The sequence below is a fragment of the Gopherus flavomarginatus genome, chromosome 2, assembly GCF_025201925.1.
Source record: "Gopherus flavomarginatus isolate rGopFla2 chromosome 2, rGopFla2.mat.asm, whole genome shotgun sequence".
In the NCBI taxonomy this organism is placed as follows: domain Eukaryota; kingdom Metazoa; phylum Chordata; order Testudines; family Testudinidae; genus Gopherus; species Gopherus flavomarginatus.
The window spans coordinates 240,171,490-240,190,377 of NC_066618.1; the positions used below are offsets into that span (position 1 = coordinate 240,171,490).

Here is an 18,888-nt window from a genome sequence, read left to right on the forward strand (position 1 = left end):
CTTGATGAAAATCCGCCCCCTTGGTTCACTCTACTTCCCTGTAAGCCAACTGAGACCTCCCTGCTTCAATCACCACTTACAGAAGCAATAAAGTCATTGTTTCAAATTCATGCATTCTTTATTCATTCATCACACAAATAGGGGAATGACTGCCAAGGTAGCCCAGGAGGGCTGGGGAAAGAGGGAAGTACCGGGTGGGATGGGGTGCGGAAGGAGGGGAGGAGGGAAGGACAAGGCCACACTGCACTTCAAAACTTATTGAATGCCAGCCATCTGTTGCTTGGGCAGTCGTCTAGGGTGGAGCGGTTGGGTACCCGGAGGGTGCCCCCCCACCACCATGTTCTTGGGCATCTGGTTGAGGAGGCTATGGAACTTGGAGATGTCATAGTATAATTCCCAAATCTGAACCTTAGCGTCCAAAATATGGGTACTAGCATGAATTCCCCTAAGCTTAATTACCAACTTAGATCCTGTAGTGCTGCCACCAATCAGGACTTAGAGTAGAGCGCCTGATAGACTCTGGTCTCCGCCAAAACCTTCCCTGGGGACCCCAAGACCCAAATTCCTTGAGTCTCACAACAAAGGGGAATAAACCATTTCCCTTTCCCCTCCTTTCTTCCTCCCAGCTCTTTCTCACCCTGGGTACACTAGGAGATCACTGTGATTCAACTCCTTGAATCACCACACAGAGAGGAATGATACCTTCTGCCAGAGGCAATCCAGATTCAAGTTCCATGAATCTAAAACAAAGGGATTCCCCCTTCTCCCCTCCCTCCCTGTTAAGTACAGATTCAATTCCCTTGAGCCTCAACAAGGAGAAAAAATCAGACAGGTCTTAAAAGCAAAACTTTTAATAAAAAAGAAAGAAAAAAGTAAAAGGTCTATCTCTGCAATTTAGATGGTAAAAAGTTACAGGGTCTGTCAGCTTATAGAAACTAAAAAGAAGCCTCCCCCCAGCAAATACAATTTAAAATACTTCCAGCAACTACACAATTGCAAATAAAGGAAAAGAAATAAAAAGACTATACCGCCTTTCTACCTTTTTACTCGCAAAATGGGAATAGAAGATTAGAGAACCTGTAGGGTCGTGTGGTCACTCTCAGAGTCCAGAGAGAACAAAGCAAAACCCAAAAACACACACAAAGGCTTCCCTCCACCGAGATTTGAAAGTATCTTGTCTCCTGATTGGTCCTCTGGTCAGGTATTGCAGGTCACTGTTTGTTAACCCTTTACAGGTGAAAGAGACATTAACCCTTAGCTATCTGTTTATTTCAGGAGAGAAGGGCAATTGGTTACACAGGGGCTGCAGCAGCAGTCTGTGCTCCTGCTGCCTTTCCTGCAGTGCCACCAGATGCCAGAGCATATCAGTTTTATCCTCCAGTAGCCTCAGCATTGCATCCTGCCTCCTTTCATCACGCTGCCACCACCTATCATCTTGCTTCTGCCACCTCTCCTCTTGCTCCCGCCACCTGTCCTCTTGTGCATGTTTCCTGTCCTTGCATTCATTTTGTGCTTTCCTGGACTCTGACATTGTCTGCCTCCATGCATTTTGCTGAGCTCTTTCAGTGCTGGAGGACTGCATGAGCTCAGAGGACATTTCATTGCGAATGCATTTATTTGTGCCAGCCTCCAGGACGGAGATGATAGCGGGAGCATTGAAACATTTGCAGCTGCAGGAGGGAAAAAAAAGGGAGAGTAGAATTTAAAAAGAACATTTTAGAGAATAATGGGTAGACTCTTTCACAGTGAGCCAAGTTGTTAACATTACATAGCACATGTGCTTTCATTACAAGGTTGCATTTTGCCTCTAATTTTGAGGGCCTGCCGGTTTGGTGTGAGAGATCACAAATGCAGGACCGGGCAACAGGATTTGGTTTGCAGGCAGTCATGGTAAGCCACAATCTTTTGGCTTCTTTAACTTTCATAACGTGTGAGAATGTTTTCAATCAGCAGCACCCTCATTTCCCATACCAAGCACCGGTTGGGTTGGCCATTTAAAATTGGTTGGCCATTTAAAAGGAGGGGCTGCGGTTTTCGGGTTAACGTGTAGCACGAAAGCCCCACTCCCCACTTCTCTGGGATGATCGTTTCACCCCTCCCACCACCGTGTGGCTAACAGTGGGGATGATTTCTTTTCAGCCACAGACACACAGCCTAGCAGGAACGGCCACCTCTGAATGTCCCCTTAATAAAATTCCCCTATTTCAACCAGGTGACAATGAATGATATCACTCTTTTGAGAATAACCCAGAGAGATAAAAAACGGATGTTGCTTGACTGCATTCCAGTAGCTGTACTGGCTTCAAATGCATCCCAAGTCTTCAGGGCAAATTAATCATTAAACACACTTGCTTTTAAACCATGTATTATATTTACAAAGGTACTCTCATGAGAGATGCCTTATCTGCCTTCAAGGTCCAGAATCCTACCTTGCAAGGGTTGTCTCCAGGGTGATAAACAGTTCCTGGCTATCGGTTTCTCCACTTGCCTGCTGTGTGCTATGCTCCTCCTCATCATCATCATCATCTTCCTCATCCCCAAAATCCTCATCCCTGTTGCATGAGACTCCCTCCTTGCAGGAGTCCATGAATAGGGGTGGGGTTGGGGTAGGGACACCCCCTAGAATTGCATGCAGCTCATCATAGAAGCGGCATGTCTGGGGGATCTGACCTGAAGCAGCTGTTTGCCTCTTTGGTTTTTTGGTTGACTTGCCTGAGCTCCGTAAGTTTCACGCGGCTCTGCTGCGGGTCGCTGTTATAGCCTCTGTCCTTCATGCCTGTAATGGTGCGGGACTCATCCCTGCAGCATCTCCTGCTGGTCTTTCAGGGAATTAGCTTCCAGCCTCTGGAGCGCCCTCTGTCTGCCAGTGTTTCGCTACCGCTGGGTCCTCGTGTCCCTCCTGGACCGTGGTGCCCCTTTCCCCTGGGGTGCTGCCCCCTGGCAGTAACCCCACTGTCTCTGGGTCTCCCCCTTCCAGGGGAACCTCCACCCCCTATCTCCACCTCACTGCAGTGTATAAGCCACTCATCACAGGCAAGGGGGGTTGGGACCTGCTGCCTCTGCCTACCCTTGGGCTGTCCCCTGGAACACCAGTACCTATTCAGCCTTATCCTAGGTCTGCAGCCTGGGGGGTTTCCAGGCTGGAGCTCCCCAGCTCCTATGGCCTTCCCCAGCCCTGCTCCACCTCAGGTACTCAGGTACGCTCCCCAGCAGCCAGGCCCCTCCCTCTCAAAGGCTAGAGAGAGAGTGTCTGTCTGCTCCTAGCCCACAGCCTTCTGATAAGGGCCAGCTGGGCCCTGACTGGAGCGTGGCCCCAGCTGAGGCTGCTTCCCTCAAGCAGCCTGGGCTGCTTGCCTCCAGCCACAGCCCTCTCCTGGGCTGTTCTAAGCCCCTTAAGGCCAGAGTGGGTGACCACCCCGTTACAATGCCCTTGGAGATTTTTTCAAATATTTTGGCATTTCTTCTTTTGGAACGAAGTTCTGATAACATGGATTCGTCTCCCCATACAGTGATCAGATCCAGTACCTCCCATTCGGTCCATGCTGGAGCTCTTTTGCGATTCTGGAACTCCATGGTCACCTCTGCTGATGAGCTCTGCACGGTCACCTGTGCTGATCAGCTTGCCATGCTGGCCAAACAGGAAATGAAATTCAAAAGTTCACGGGGCTTTTCCTGTCTACCTGGCCAGTGCATCTGAGCTGAGAATGCTGTCCAGAGTGGTCACAATGGAGCACTCTGGGATAGCTTCCGGAGACCAATACCGTCAAATTGCGTCCACACTACCCCAAATTCAACCCGGCGATGTCAATTTCAGCACTAATCCCCTTATCGGGGAGGAGTACAGAAATAAATTTTAAGAGCCCTTTAAGCCGACAAAAATGGCTTTGTTGTGTGGACAGGTACAGGGTTAAATCGATCTAATGCTGCTAAATTCAACCTAAACTCATAGTATAGACCAGGGCTGAGAATCTTTTCCCCCCTGACTATGTCTACACTGCAAGCAGCGTGGAGAGGTCCATCATCCACCTCCCCAAGAGGCAGTAGCTATGTTTACAGAATTCTTCCATCGACCTAGCAATATCTATATCTGAGGGTTGGAGCGGCTTAACTATGTCTCTCAGCTGTGGATTTTTCACATCCCTGAGAATTGTAACTATGCCAATGTTAACTTCTCAGTGTAAACCAACCCTTATTTTCTTTTGTCTTTTTGTAACTCCACTGTGTAAAAAATAAAATTAACAGTAAGGCTTAAATGAACAAAGTCCAGGAAATTTAAAATTAATAAGACTGAAATTCCTTAAGCAGTTTTGTAGTACCAAGGTTCTGTAACATATGTAGTTGATAAATCTCTCCAGTTTGGGACCCTTGCAATATCTAGAACAAGAGTGTGGATTAAGGACAGAGTTTCCAACTTAAATCTGCATTTCCTGACTTTTGTATGTTGAAGCTGAAGCAATGCGTATTCATATATAAAATGTAATTATGTGATTTTTTTTTTGCTAGTTACTAAAAGAAAAGAAAATCTACAAGATAGTATCACTATATAGAAGTAGTCTCCAGAAAAAATTCTAGTGCATTTCTGGTTTCTGTCCTTTTCTCTCTTGGATAAGTACAGGATAAGAAGAATAAAAATAAAATAGAATGGACCTTTCCTTCGGGAGGGAAAGCTACTGTACATATAAGGAAATTAATTTGTCTGTAGCCAGACCTGGCTAAATAAACTTAGTGTGTGAGCAACCATTCTTTTAAAAGAATGGATTTGCCCTTTCCCTGGTAGCAAATTTTTGTTACATATTAATACTTGCTCTTTCTCTTGCACTTTATATGTTGCAAAGCTCTTTACAGAAATTAACTATGAATTCACAAAACACTCCTCTGCAGTAAGTGGGCTGTAAAACATCTGTAAAACCTGGCTGGTAGGTGTGATGTCTTTGTAACTTTCTACTAGTATTTGCATTGTAATTTTGGTTGCCAGGTAATGTCTTTGTTTGTATACTCTTTTGCAGCAGACAAAATATGTAGGCTAAGGGAGAGTGCTAACCTTTCACGAGGGTGGGACTGTGAGAATGAGCTTTTGCTGCTGTTATCCTTTCCTTGTTGTCTTACAGACTGGTCTCAAATATTACTTCCGTCTTCAATTCCTTATCTGTGGGCAAGATAAGCGTCTAGAAAAATGAAGGATTGCTTGACCCCTCATTTGTCTGTATTCACAGCCCACTGTCACCGGACTGTTGAAAAGCCCCAAAAGGAATCAGTCAGCAGGGTCTGTTAATTTTAAGCTAGCTGTCTGACTAGTTTTGTTTTGGGAATATAGACTTTCTTTCTGTTAAGTGAACAAATTATTTTCTTTTTTTCCAGTCTCTGCTCTGGAATGATGGGGGGCCCCAGAAGGATAAATTAGATTTTGAAAGCTGTGGTAACAGAGAAGTTGAAAAGTCAATGGGTTTGTTTGAAATAACACTTTCCTCCCAAACATTGCAACACATGCCAGCACCAAGTGTTCCTGACAGGAGTGAGAAAACAAGTGAGGCAAAAATAGGATTCCAATTAGGCCAACTTAAGGATGAAGCTGCTGCTGTGGACACCTAGAAAACAGAGTGAACATGTGCACCGAAGCTGCTGCGAAGTGAATGTGGAAGTGCAGTGGGTTGATGATGGGATAAAACAGGTTCCACTTCTATCTTTTTTCTCCACATACACAGCTGTCATATTGTGCACAATGTTCCTTCTTTTCCCATCCTTTAGACTTTAAACATATATACAGTTGCATACCAAGGGGAAAGGGATGGTGGGCAGGGGAGTGTAAATTACAGGAATTTCAGATGTGTCCATAGGGATTCCCAGTCTAAATCATATACACTGATTCAGGTTTACACTCCATTCAGCCCACTGATTTTTAAGCGAGGACAGAATTTGTCATTCTGTCAAAATGTGTTCTGCCATATACAATCAAACATTACCAAGGCACCAGTGAAATGCTGTCAAGATATATAGAGAGAAAGGTAAAAATATATAGTAACACAACAAAAAAAGGAGCACCTTGAAAAATGTGGCATCTAATCCAAGCATTTCAAATGCTAGTATGCAAACTCTATTGCATTTTTATATTAAAATTGGCTTAAGTTATCCAACACTTTGAGTGGCATTTAAACATAAACAATAAAAGGTTAAAGAAACACTTACCAGTGTGTTGGCCCATACTGGGCTTTCCTGAGCATTAGTGGACTAAACTGATTCTCTTTTAATTACATCTAAATGTCAGATGCTTTCCCCAGCTCCATCCCCTTTGTACTACTCTAGCAGTGTGAAAAGGGTATAGAAAGCTGCCTTAACAGGGCAACCCGGGATTTCCATGCTTTAGTATGAATCCCCAGGTTACATAAAGCCTCTGTAGCCAATTCTAACACCCCCAATTCCTCGCAGATATAGGGAATGGTGCTGGATAAGAGAGGGTAGTGCCCAAATGCAGTGTTCTCAGTGATTCACCAGCTGGTGGGTTGGTTCCTATGGGGTGTAATTTAGAACTGTCCCTTAGGCTTCTTAGAATGATGCCAGCAGTTTGCCTGATGATCAGAGGAGTGGAAGGTGACTTAAAGTCCTGTGCAGGCTGCAGGTTAATCAGGTCTAGATATCTGGACCAAGTTTTACGTCGTCAGGATTTCAGTGTTTTGTCAGAAAATGTAATCTGTCACCAATGAGCAACTGCCATGAATTGTATGGATTGATGAGGAACTGCCTTAAAACTGTCTGTGTTGATACTTCTGAAACTGACTACCCTTTGCCTGGAAAACTGCCTCTTTGACTCTCTTTTGCGGATGCTATCAGACATTGGGATTAGACAAACCACTTAGATAAACCAGATGGGATGAGCTTTGGATCTCAACATGCCTATATCTGGATTATCAGTTTCAATGCTTCCCTCCGTCATTTAAAAACAGACTTTTTGTTGTTGGGGAGCAATAAACAATGACTACACGTTTTTGATGCTGTTGTGCTGAAGTCTTGAAGAAGTTGCCTCCAAAAGTAAATTAATGTTGGTCTCTAATCTTGCTCCCATTGAAATGAATGGCAAAATTCCCATTCACTATATAATAAGAACAGAAGCAGGCCTTTAATTTGCAGTGACAGAGAAAGATTGCACCGTCTATGCATGATGATCCAAGTCACACCACTTCAGTAGTCTTCTGCTCTACTATTTACTAGCCATCATTAATCCAGCTGGTTGGGCCAGAAAACTGCCTTAAAAGAAAGACTGCTCTGAATGTTTTCTGGGAGAGGAAAGGAGAAGAAAGCCATCCTGCAGGAAGGTCTACATCTGGCTCTTCAAATTTACAAGTTTAAACCCTGCAATTCCCTTTCTCCACCATTTTAGTGCTACTTATTTCTAATGCTGATTATCTGAATGGTAATAGACAGGAAGTCAGAGTGAGAGAGAGAGAGAGAGAGAGAAATCAATGTGCCGGGAACAGGAGGGAAAAGAAAGAGGCACTCGAAGGGATTATTCCATAAAACTGAACAGCTGGGAATGAACTGCCCCTTGGGGGACACTGAGGAGAAAGGGAAAGGAGTAAGGCATTGGGAAAATTTGGAAGGGGGGAGATCATAAATGGGAACTAGAGTAGTACGCTGTACTGAGAGGGAGACTTCATCTTAGTGTTTGGGAAGGAAACAGGGGTGACTGGAAGGAAGAAACCACAGTGCCGCCAACCCCAAACATTCCAAAATTATGAGATTGGCTTAAAAGCATATGATTGTATAAAATAATTTTTTTTTTATTCTTTGGGTACCTTCTGGTTTCTGAGCCCTTAGGGTACACTTGGTTTATGTTTTGAGTCTTTTCTCTTATACCCTGAAGGTTAGAAACTTACTTTGTCTTCACGAGAAAGCTGAGGTTCTCACAGTCACAGGACTTCAGGAGCTGGGGCTTTAAGAACAACAAATATAGCAAGACTCATGATAAAATCACAAGAGTTGCCAATTCTGTCAGTAGGGGGTTCCAACATGTTAGGGGCCTGAACCTCAATGCCATTATATGTATCCAGTGTGTTTCCAGAAGCCCAAACAAACTGTTGTGTGACTGTTAAAAGTGCCATGCCTCCTTTCCAATCAACCTGCCTCCCGAATGCCTAATTAGACATTACAAACTCTGAGACAGGTGAAGATTTAGAGTTCAGTTCTACTCTGAAAAGGGACTCTGTAAAAATAGCAACTTTTGTTCCACAGATCTTCTCCCTTGTGTTCTCCGTCAGGTCTGATTCCTTCAGTGACAACAAATAATTCATGGATTTCCCCCCCTTTTTTTAATCTCCCGCTAGTCCCTCTGAGCCAAGGCAGAGAGGAGAGAATGAGTTGGGTTCTATCCCTCCTGCATCAGCATCAACAGACTTGTTCCTGTTGTGTTCAGTGATCACTCTGTGCTTGAGGTGCTTGGAAGAGCTCTGCTTTGTCCTGGGTCTGGGTCCAACTAGCTGTGCATAACAAGAAGAGCTTCACAGAGGCTTGCCCAGGCTCTGTGTCTGGGAAGCTCAGCCCTGAGAGGCACAGCCTCCAGTACTGCACCAATCAACTACTGCTGTGCAAAGATGTTATTGAGAAAAAGTGGTTTTGCACAAGTGGAAAAGTGGGATGAGCCTTTCACTTGTGATTGTACACAGGAAAGAAAGGGTGTAGCTTGAGTCTCAGAGAACAGCCTGTATTTACATAAGAAAAAAATTCAATTTTACTTGTAAATGGCACATATTTTGTATAGAAATCATTGAGAGACAATCAGTGTGGAACCTCATGGTGCCATTTTTACAGAGTTGCTTTTCCAGAATAGAAGCACATTTTAATGAGATTGGGATAAGACCCATTATTTCTCTGCTTTATCTTTCCTAATGGTAACATTTTCACTGTTTTCCGCTATAACATATCCTAAAATTATAAGCTGTATAATGCATTCAAAGGGATTTTTTTTCACATTACTTAGCGGAGAATAGTTTTGATCTTCTGCTTCTTCTTATTCTTTTCATCTTTTCTGTGTATCAAGCCATATAAAATACTGATTTGACTGGGAAGAAGTTTCTGCATGATATAACTTCCTGGATCTCTAATAAATGTAGTGACAATTACAATTGACATTTCTGACATTGAAAATAGCCATTATCTGCCAGAAGCATGAAGCTATGACATTCACTTTGTAAGTACATTTTAGAAACTTCAAAAGTGGATGCAAAGTTTGCATCCTTATTTAAATGCTAACTGTAGAACCATCAAATACAGACTGAGCCCCCACTTCTTTAGATACACAGAAGGTAATTTGTAAGGTAAGATTTTCCTTTTTTGGCAGATCAATTGCAATTGCCAAAATGAACATCTGTTAGTTTGGATTGATCATTAGTGTGTTACAGAGGTTGATTTCCCACACATGTTTAAATAATTAGCAACTTCAAAACCAAAACTAATCAGGCAACTCTTTTGGTTCCAGTCCACCATGCCTTCATGGCTATCTAGTCTACCACTGTCTTCAATCGAGATATTTATCCAGCATAGTAATTGGGGGCTGCTGTAAAACTCTTCTATCAATAGCAATGTTTGAAATATGTGCCTTGCCCTCCTGCTGTTCAAGCATTGCAAATTGACAAATTATATATGACAGACTGATTATGATTCGTCCTTTTCATGACGGGAACATGTTTTTCCTCACCATGGGAAAACAGCATTTGAGTTCATCAAGAGATCATTCTAAGCCTGTTTAGCTGTTATCTTGGAAAATGTTAGTCTGTTTTAACATGTGGCTATAAATGTCTTCCATTATATTATTCTGTAATTGATATAACCATCTCCATTTATTAATACATTGTTATATAAACGTTATAAAAAGCCTGTAATTGTATATTAGGCATGACGGCTGTATTAATGACTGATATGTCTCCTAGACTAGAGGAAAATTAAAAATATGTGGAGTTGAATTACTGCTTCCTCCCCCCACCCTCCTATCCGCGGGCTGGTGTGTTACAAAAGGGAGACGTTTCAGGGAGCAGTACCCCACCCACCAACTATGGCTTGAAGGGGAAGTGGCTAGCTTGTTGTCAGTGACTGTGATTGCCGCCCCAGTGGGAATGCTTTGGATGCTAGGAGGTCAGAGCTGGGGGAATGCTGGCTACACTTGTTCAACATTTGCAGCAAAGGGCACCCCTTCCCAGGCACTCTCCAGACCTGTTTCTGTACTATGCCTCTTGGAAAGCACACTGGCTCTTCCCCCTCCTCAGTGGGGTTCAGGATCATGAAACCATAACTGAGCCCCTAAAATATAGCTGTTGTCGGCCACTGACAAAATATCCTATTTTGTCACATCGCTGGCTGAATGCAATGATATAGCATATGCCTCTGAAAAGGAAAGAAAGAAACTCTATTAGCCATCTCTCTCTTTCACAAATACTGCAGTTCTGTAAATCGCTTGGCTAACCTGGATCCTAGTGAGCTAATACAATGAATAACATACTCAAAACCTCATTACTCACCATCACTTGCACGTAATACAGCAATATTAGATTTTTAGGATACTATTAAAAACACGCATTTCAATATTTTGAAAAGAACCTATTTAGGACTACATGTATGAATAACTCATTGAATTAACTAAGCATATTTTTGCGGCCATGATAATTAGTTAATTATCACATAATTTATCATTGTCCATAACACACAGTTGTCTGCAGACTAAGCCTCAGCAATTGCAGCTAATCACATATTCCATACTGAATCTTGAGTCTCAGTCAAAAGCACTCCATTGTAAGTTTGCCTTGCAGCAGTAATTTGCTGTATACCTGGCTTTACATGATGCTAACACCTGAGCAGGACATACTCATATTTGAGTCTGTTTAGGTGGGCCTCTTAGGGCATGTCCACACAGCAATTTAACCACTTGTGGCTAGCCCGGTCAGCTGACTCGGACTTGCAGGGTTCAGGCTGCAGGGCTGTAAAACTGCTGGGTAGACGTTTGGGTTCAGGCTGGAGCCCAGGCTCTGGACTGTCCAATGGGGAATGGTCCCAGAGCCCAGGCTGCAGCCCAAGTCCAAATGCCTACACTGCAGTTTTACAGCCCCTCAGCCCAAGCCCTGTGAGCCCACATCAGCTGATTCAGGCCAGCCACAGATTTTTTAATGGCTAAGGCTAAGATTTTGTCATGCATATATTTAGTGAAAGTTACTGACAGGTCACAGGCAATAAAGGAAAATTCACAGAAGCCTGAAACCTATCCATGAGTTTTATTAAAAATATGCATGACAAAATGGGGAGCTGCAGGGTCCCCCCACCAGCCCAGAGGGCCACGGCTTGAAGCTGCAGGGTTCCTCCCACCAATGGCTCTGAGCTCAGGACACCTTCCCTGCAGTGGCCGGGAGCTCCCAGGGGCCCTGCAACCTGCCATGGCCAGGAGCTCTGGGGCACCCCTGCCCCCCACAGCTCCCAGCCACCATAGGCGGTGAGGGGGACTCTGCACCTCCCAGGCACCACGGGCTCAAATCATGGAGGACTCTGGAAGTCCGCTTTTAATTTAGCTTTTAATTTTATTTTTATATGTATAAAATGTATGTATGAATATATATTAAATAATATCAAGTATCAGGGGGTAGCTGTGTTAGTCTGTATCCACAAAAACAACAAGGAATCCGATGGAATCTTAAAGACTAGCAGATTTATTTGGGCATAAGCTTTTGTGAGTAAAAAACCCACTTCAGATGTATGGAGTGAAAATTACAGATGCAGGCATTATTATACTGACACATGAAGAGAAGGGAGTTACCTCACAAGTGCAGAACCGGTGTTGGCAGGGCCAATTCAATCAGGGTGGATGTAGTCCACTTCCAATAATTGATGAGGAGGTGTCAATTCCAGGAGAGGCAAAGCTGCTTTTGTAGTGAGCCAGCTGCTCCCAGTCCCTATTCATGCCCAAATTAATGGTGTTACATTCACAAATGAATTTTAGTTCTGCCGTTTCTCTTTGAAGTCTGTTTCTCAGTTTTTTTGTTCAGTATGGCTACTTTTAAATCTGTTATAGAATGTCCAGGAAGATTGAAGTGTTCTCCTACTGGCTTTTGTATGTTACCATTCCTGATGTTCGATTTCTGTCCGTATATTCTTTTATGTAGCTTTGTGACTTTGTCCTCACCCACAACCATTTCAGATTTGGGGACAAATTATACCTGCAAGTCAGTGGCACTTCTATGGGTACCTGCATGGTCCCACAGTATGCCATCATTTTTATGGCTGACTTAGAACAATGCTTACTCCGCTCTTGTCCCGTGGTGCCCCTCCTCTACTTGCACTACATTAATGACATCTTCATCATATGGACTCACAGGAAGGAGACCCTTGAAGAATTCCACCTGGATTTCAACAATTTCCACCCCACCATCAACCTCAGCCTGGACCAGTACACACAAGAGCTCTTCTTCCTGGATGCTACAGTGCAAATAAGTGATGGTCACATAAACGCCACTGTATACCGGAAACCTACTGACCCCTATACTTACCTACATGCCTCCAGCTTCCATCCAGGACACACCACATGTCTACAGCCAAGCCTTAAGATACTACCGAATTTGTTCCAATCCCTCAGGCAGAGACAAACACCTACAAGATCTTTATCAAGCATTCTTATAACTACAACACCCGCCTGGGAAGTGAGGAAACAGATTGACAGAGCGAGACGGGTACTCAGAAGTCACCTACTACAGGACAGCCCAGCAAGGAAAATAACAAAACACCACTGGCCATCACATACAGCCCCCAGCTAAAACCTCTCTAGCACATCATCAACGATCTACAACCTATCCCGGAAAACCATTCCTCACTCTCACAGACCTTGGGAGACAGGCCAGTCCTCACTTACAGACAGCCCCGCAACCTGAAGCAAATACTAACCAGCAACTACACACCACACCACAGAAATACTAACCCCGGAACCAATCCCTGTAACAAACCTCGTTGCCTACTCTGTCCTCATATCTATTCTAGTGACACCATCAGAGGACCCAACCACATCAGCCACACCATCAGGGACTCATTCACCTGCACATATACTAATGTTATATATTCCATCATGTGTTAGCAATGTCCCTCTGCCATGTACATTGGCCAAACCAGACAGTTTCTGCATGAAAGAATAAATGGACACAAATCGGACATCAGGAATGGTAACATACAAAAGCCAGTAGGAGAACACTTCAATCTTCCTGGACATTATCTGAAGAAGTGGATTTTTACCCACAAAAGCTTATGCCCAAATAAATCTGTTAGTCTTTAAAGTGCCACCTAACTCCTTGTTGTTTTTATTCAATAATATGTATTAAAAGAATGAAAACGTCTTAATAATGGTGTATTCATATAGGAATGTTATAATTATAGTACAAATAGTAATGATCATGAAGGTTTAACATTCTTGTTTAGTATGATGTTGCTATTATTTAGAACTATCAATAACAGTACTTTTTAGTCTTCTAAGTAATATATTTATTTGAGTGATACTAATCCAGATTTCAAGCACTGCCTCTACTTCAAAGCCCCTGACCACAAACCATAGATGTTCTCCACCTTGTCATTTTAGATCCACTCTGGTACATTTTCTCTTTCTACCATACTCATGGTGCCTTTATTATGATACCAGACTTCCCTTGACATTTTATGGGTATGGGATATAGAGACATATGATGTTTGAGCACCACCCCCATGTTGTCATCCATGACACACCAGAAGCTGAAAGACTATGATGCAGCTAGTCCTTTTCCTCAGAGCTAAGCCACGTATGTCATCTTGCTGAACATCCAGGCTTGAGTGACTGAAGGAAGAAGAGCCCTGAGAGTTGCGCTCAAACTAGTGCATGACATTGCTACCAATATAATGTAATGACACATGTAAACCCCACTGTCATTTTCTGGTTTTGCTTCTTGGTCTAACACTGCAGAGAAGATTTGAGGAGACAACACTGAGACATTTGTAGGAAAGCCAGATAGGTCACTGGGGAAGTACTCTTCTGTCTGGTATATTTCCAGTGCTCACTTCCACTACAGTTGTCATTTCAACTGTAGAATTTTTCAGTTGACTAAATTAAGCCTGACCATAAGTAACTAAATGTAATTGGGGAGTTCTCTGCTGTCATTTTGAAAACTACCTGTTGAAAAATAGTAGCATAGTAAACGGAAATAGATCATGTTTTCCTGGGAATATTCTGTTGATTCAGTGAAAATTAATGTATCTTTACAATATACAGCAACATCAAGTGGCTTTTAACAGCTTCTGATGTTTAGCATTTGTGTAGAAAAATCTTCTTAGGACCAACTCCTTTTTTATATATAATTTACAGTTTCTCTCTTGGGACTGTCTAGCCATTTAACTCCTACCAATGCAGATCTTTCATAGTCAAGAGTGCCAATAGAATGGTAAGCAGATACTTTGTATTCCTATCCATTTTCAACAGCAACCATTTCATCCCCTTCCCCAGCCCTCTGCTGGGTGGAGAAGAAGGTCTTTGCATTATCCAAGCTGTTCCTTGTGCTGGGGAATCTCAAGCTGCCCATCCGAGGCAGTGGTACTGGAGTGGCACAAACAGCCAATAATCTGACCTGTAGTTCACTGTGTTTATTTGAAGGGGGAAACTATAATGAAAGTCTACTAGCATTCACAAATTAATTAAGATATAATGCATAAAAGTGAAATATCCATTGCAAAAACTTTTCAGGTAACAAGAAAAAAGTCTTCCCTTAAAGCAAAACTTTTATTGTTGTTCTTTTTCAACACAAGTGATAGAGGATGCTCTCAAGGAGATAAAAATATTTTTTTCTCTTTTCTATGCAACAGATCAAAAGAAAATTGGGTCAATGTCAGATTTAATGAGCCATATTGATGGGATGCATCCTGACAGAATTAATGCATCATTTATAAAATACTTCATAGGAAAATGATATCGTGGATCAGATATTACTTTGATGTCTTGTAGCACTCCAGTTTATTAATATTTATGCTATGAGTGCAACAGTTACAAATGATAATCCCATACAGGCTGATGGCTGAAAGAATACAGTTTAGGATCATCATCAATGCTATGGTTACAATAAAAGCTGCAAGTCTGGGATTGGAGTTCAAGCCCAGGACGTAGACCCAGATTCTCTAAGCTTAGAGTGCTATAGGGACAATGCACTCCATCCCCAGAATCCTGTCTTGCTTTGCCCAGCCCAAATGTTTCATAAGACTCTGGATGGAGACACATCTAGCATTCAGAAGGACAGGTCAGTCCAATGCAGGTCCTCTGTAGAAGGAAATAACGACTAGATTGTGTCCTCATCGTACACAACCACATGGGGAAATAATTTCTCCATAAACCCTCTCTGCAGCTGTGTAAGCCCTATTTGGATCCTGGCTCTAGATGCTGTGCATTTAACATTACACTTTTTCTGCCTTCTGCCATGCCCCAAAGATAAGTGAGTAAAGAGGAGGCAAGGAGCAGGCAGAGCCATGCTGGCCAGAGGAGCTTGCTGGACATATGGGTGCGAGTATGCTGCATCAGTCCTCTGCAAGTCCCCAGTAAAAAAGGGAAGTGTTAAAAATGAACTCTTTTGTTCAGAAACCATTTTGCTGTAAATGCACCTAAATGCTGAATCACATGTGCTTCTAGTCACTGTTTCTAGCTCTGGGTCTACAGGGCACACTCACAGGCTCAAAGCTCTTGTCTTAGCCCTTCCTTAGGATGATTTAGTTGGGGATTGGTCCTGCTTTGAGCAGGGGGTTGGACCTAGATGACATCCTGAGCATGGGCGGCGAGTTATATACCCATGTGGTGTCCAGGCACCAGCAATATTCAGTGCCCAGGGGGCCAGCTCCACCAATGTTTGGGGCCAGGTCTTCCTCCCAAGCCCCACCTGCCTCCCCCCCCCCCCCGGCACCTCCCCTGAGTGTCCCCTGCCCCCCCCTTGCTGGCCCCCTGAACGTCCCTGGGCCCTGGAGGGAGCAGAGTGCCCCTGCCTCTTCCACGCAGCTTCATGCTGCCTCCCTGCAGCAACTGCTGCTGCTGGGTCCTAGTGCTCCTATATTAACTGCTAGGAAAGATTGACACTGAGCCTGCCCTTGCACCTCAGACCCTTCCCTTTTCCAGTGGGACCCTCCATCAGCACAGCCTCACCCCCCCACCCCGATTCCCCCACCTGCAGTCACCGCTCCTGCCCCATGCTGGGCAAGAAGGCAGCCCCATCCCCCACGCCCAGTGAGGCTACAGTCAGGGGCAACAGCAGGGGAGGAGGTGCACGCAGCACCCCACTGCACCCACCACATGGGAAGTGAGGGAGATTCCTGGACCTGAGAAGGGCCCTAGGAGCACATGCAGTGACAGTGGTGGGGATGAGTGTGCTGCTGGGGGGCGGGAAAGGGGGACTCCTCACCCTGAGCTCACCGCTGCTGGCAGAGAAAGGGCTGGGGGACCCCCTCCTCTGGCCCCCGTCCCGGAGCAGCCTGCCTGCACCTCAAACTCATCCCCAGTCCTGCCCCATCCCAGAGCCCATACCCCCAGCCAGAGCTTTCACCCCTCCACCACACCCTCAACCCTAGCCCTGAGCCCCTCCTACACCCCAAACACCTTATCCCTGTCACAGACAGAGCCCTCGTTCTGCTGCACCCTAACCCTCTGCCCCAGCCCTGAGCCTCTTCAACACCCCAACCCCGCCAGCCCCAGAGAGAGCCCTCACCCCCCACACCCCTACCCTCTGCTCTAGCCCTGAGCCCCTCCCACACCCCAAACCTCTCATTCCCAGCCCCAGATCCCTCACCCCCTACATCCCTACCCTTGCCCTGAGCCCTTCCCACACCCCAAACTCCTCTTCTCCAGTCCCAGCCAGAGCCCTCATCCCCTGCACCCTAACCATCTGCCCCAACCCTAAGTCCCCTCCTGCAGCATGAACCCCTCATCCCCAGCCCCACCCCAAACCCTTTCCCTCCCCCAAACTCCCTCCCAGAACCTGAACCCCCTCCCTCCACACCCTCTCCCATCCCCAAACTCCCTCCCAGCCCTGCACCCCAGACCTCCTCCCCCACCCAAACTCCCTCCCAGAGCCTTGGGCAGGTCGGGGAGGCAGGGTTTGGGCAGGGGCAGGTTCTGGGTACCACCAAAATTTCTACAAACCTGCCACCCATGATCCTGAGGTCCCTTCCAACCCTGATATTCTATAATTTTATGATTCTACATGGGACTCCACAGTCCAGCCACCTTACACCTTGAAAGCAATGCTCTGGATGACCTTCCAAGCTGCCCAGTTGCTTAAACATGCTCTCTAAGTTCAGCCTAGGTGTAAGCACTCAGACTTCTAGTTCAATGCCTTTCGGACAACATGATAAGAAAGCAACGAACTCAGGCTTAGCCAAGGAATTCCTTAACCACAGGCACTTTACTCTTTAGAAAGCAATGAAGAGTTACAGGTCTTTGAAAAATAACAAAAGTCATGAGCTGCACCTTCTGCCAGTATGATCTCTGCCTTCTATGCATCTGGGGTCTTCTCTGTGTTTCAGGCTAGGCAGAGTCCCTCCTGCCTCTTTCTATCCAGCCTGGTCTTCTTGCATGTGGTGACAGACAATCCCTGCATGCACAGCAAAGCCTCTCTCTTAAATACAGTCTCTCTCTGTAACAGGGTGCTGGCTTAAGAGGCACTGAACCAGCCCCTGTTAGCTCAGAACCTGCTAGCATAGCTCCCATCAAGGGGAATGGGCTGGAGCTGGCAGGGTATGGCTCATTAAAGGAGCCTGAGAGCAATCACCTGTGAACCTGCTGAGAGGAAGGCCTATAAAGCTAGCAGGAAGGAAGTAGGAGGGGAGGAACAGGAAAGTGAGGGCCTATTGCTCTCAGTTGCTGTAAGATCAAGCTGTTCCCTATGGGGCTACCTGATTGGTATTGAACTGTATATAGCTGTATATATGTGGTGGCGGAAGAATACTGGGAAATAAAAGGGCACTAGTGGTGTGTGAAAGAGTGGTCTCCAACAAATTTGTACCATGAGCAATGAAGCACTCGTCTGCACTCTCCCTTTACCCATGTGCCCAGGCTGAGAACCTGCAGATCCACCAGCCACACTGGTGCCCCAGTGTAAAAGAAATCCATTCTTTCAGAGGGTTGGGCCAGCAGCTGAAAGATAATCCTAGTGTATGGCTCCAGGTTGCTCTTTGATGGTAGGACACACAGACAAAGTATTACAGTTTGTGGTTGCAATTCAGAAAATGTTGCACAAAACCCCCAGAAGACTATGTCCATGATCATCAGGATTTCACTGGGGACAGCAGCAAAGGAAAGAAGGTACTAGTGCGCAAGTGCTGTAGAGTTAAGTTGTTACCCCAAGGGCAGTAAGGTAATGCTTCAGAGAGAAAATACTCTAGAAATGGTAGGGGGAAAGATAGAAAAGGAAAGCCCCTTTTCTCAGAAGAGCAGACTCTGCTCCCTTCCGTGTCTGCCACCGGTGGATTTAGCCTACAATAAGAGTGTCCCTCGCTCCCTGTGTAATGTAATAAAAATGAAGAAAAGACAAGGTAATATGGTGCAAACAAAGGTAAGTGTATTAAGGGTAAAGATACAGAAAATTGGGAAAAATGGGGGGAAGAAACACAAACTTAACCATGCAGTGATTCAGTGACTGGCTTTAGGAGCTTGAAGCTCAGCCCCACAAAATCTCCCTTAGCATTCAGAAAAACAGTAAATGAAACCCCAGTACAGAAACCTTTCCTATGATTTAGGCGCAGTGGACACAGTGTACAGGTGCAAAGCCCAAGACCACCTACTCTCCGGCTGATTTAGAGCCTTCGAGGAGGATGACTGGGGAGTCCCGATGACTGTTGGATTTCATCGCAGGCAGAGAGACCCTCTCGGATGATGGACAC

The 18,888-nt window shown here is 44.9% G+C and overlaps 1 long non-coding RNA gene across 1 annotated transcript in view; it reads right to left on the minus strand.

The window, feature by feature from the left end:
- Window positions 1-911: 911 nt before the first annotated feature.
- The window catches only part of LOC127045451 (uncharacterized), a 59,060-nt gene continuing 41,083 nt past the window's right edge, over window positions 912-18,888 (minus strand). Inside the window, exon 3 of the long non-coding RNA XR_007772723.1 lies at window positions 912-1,670. This is a non-coding gene — a long non-coding RNA (uncharacterized LOC127045451). The remainder of the gene's footprint in view (window positions 1,671-18,888) is intronic.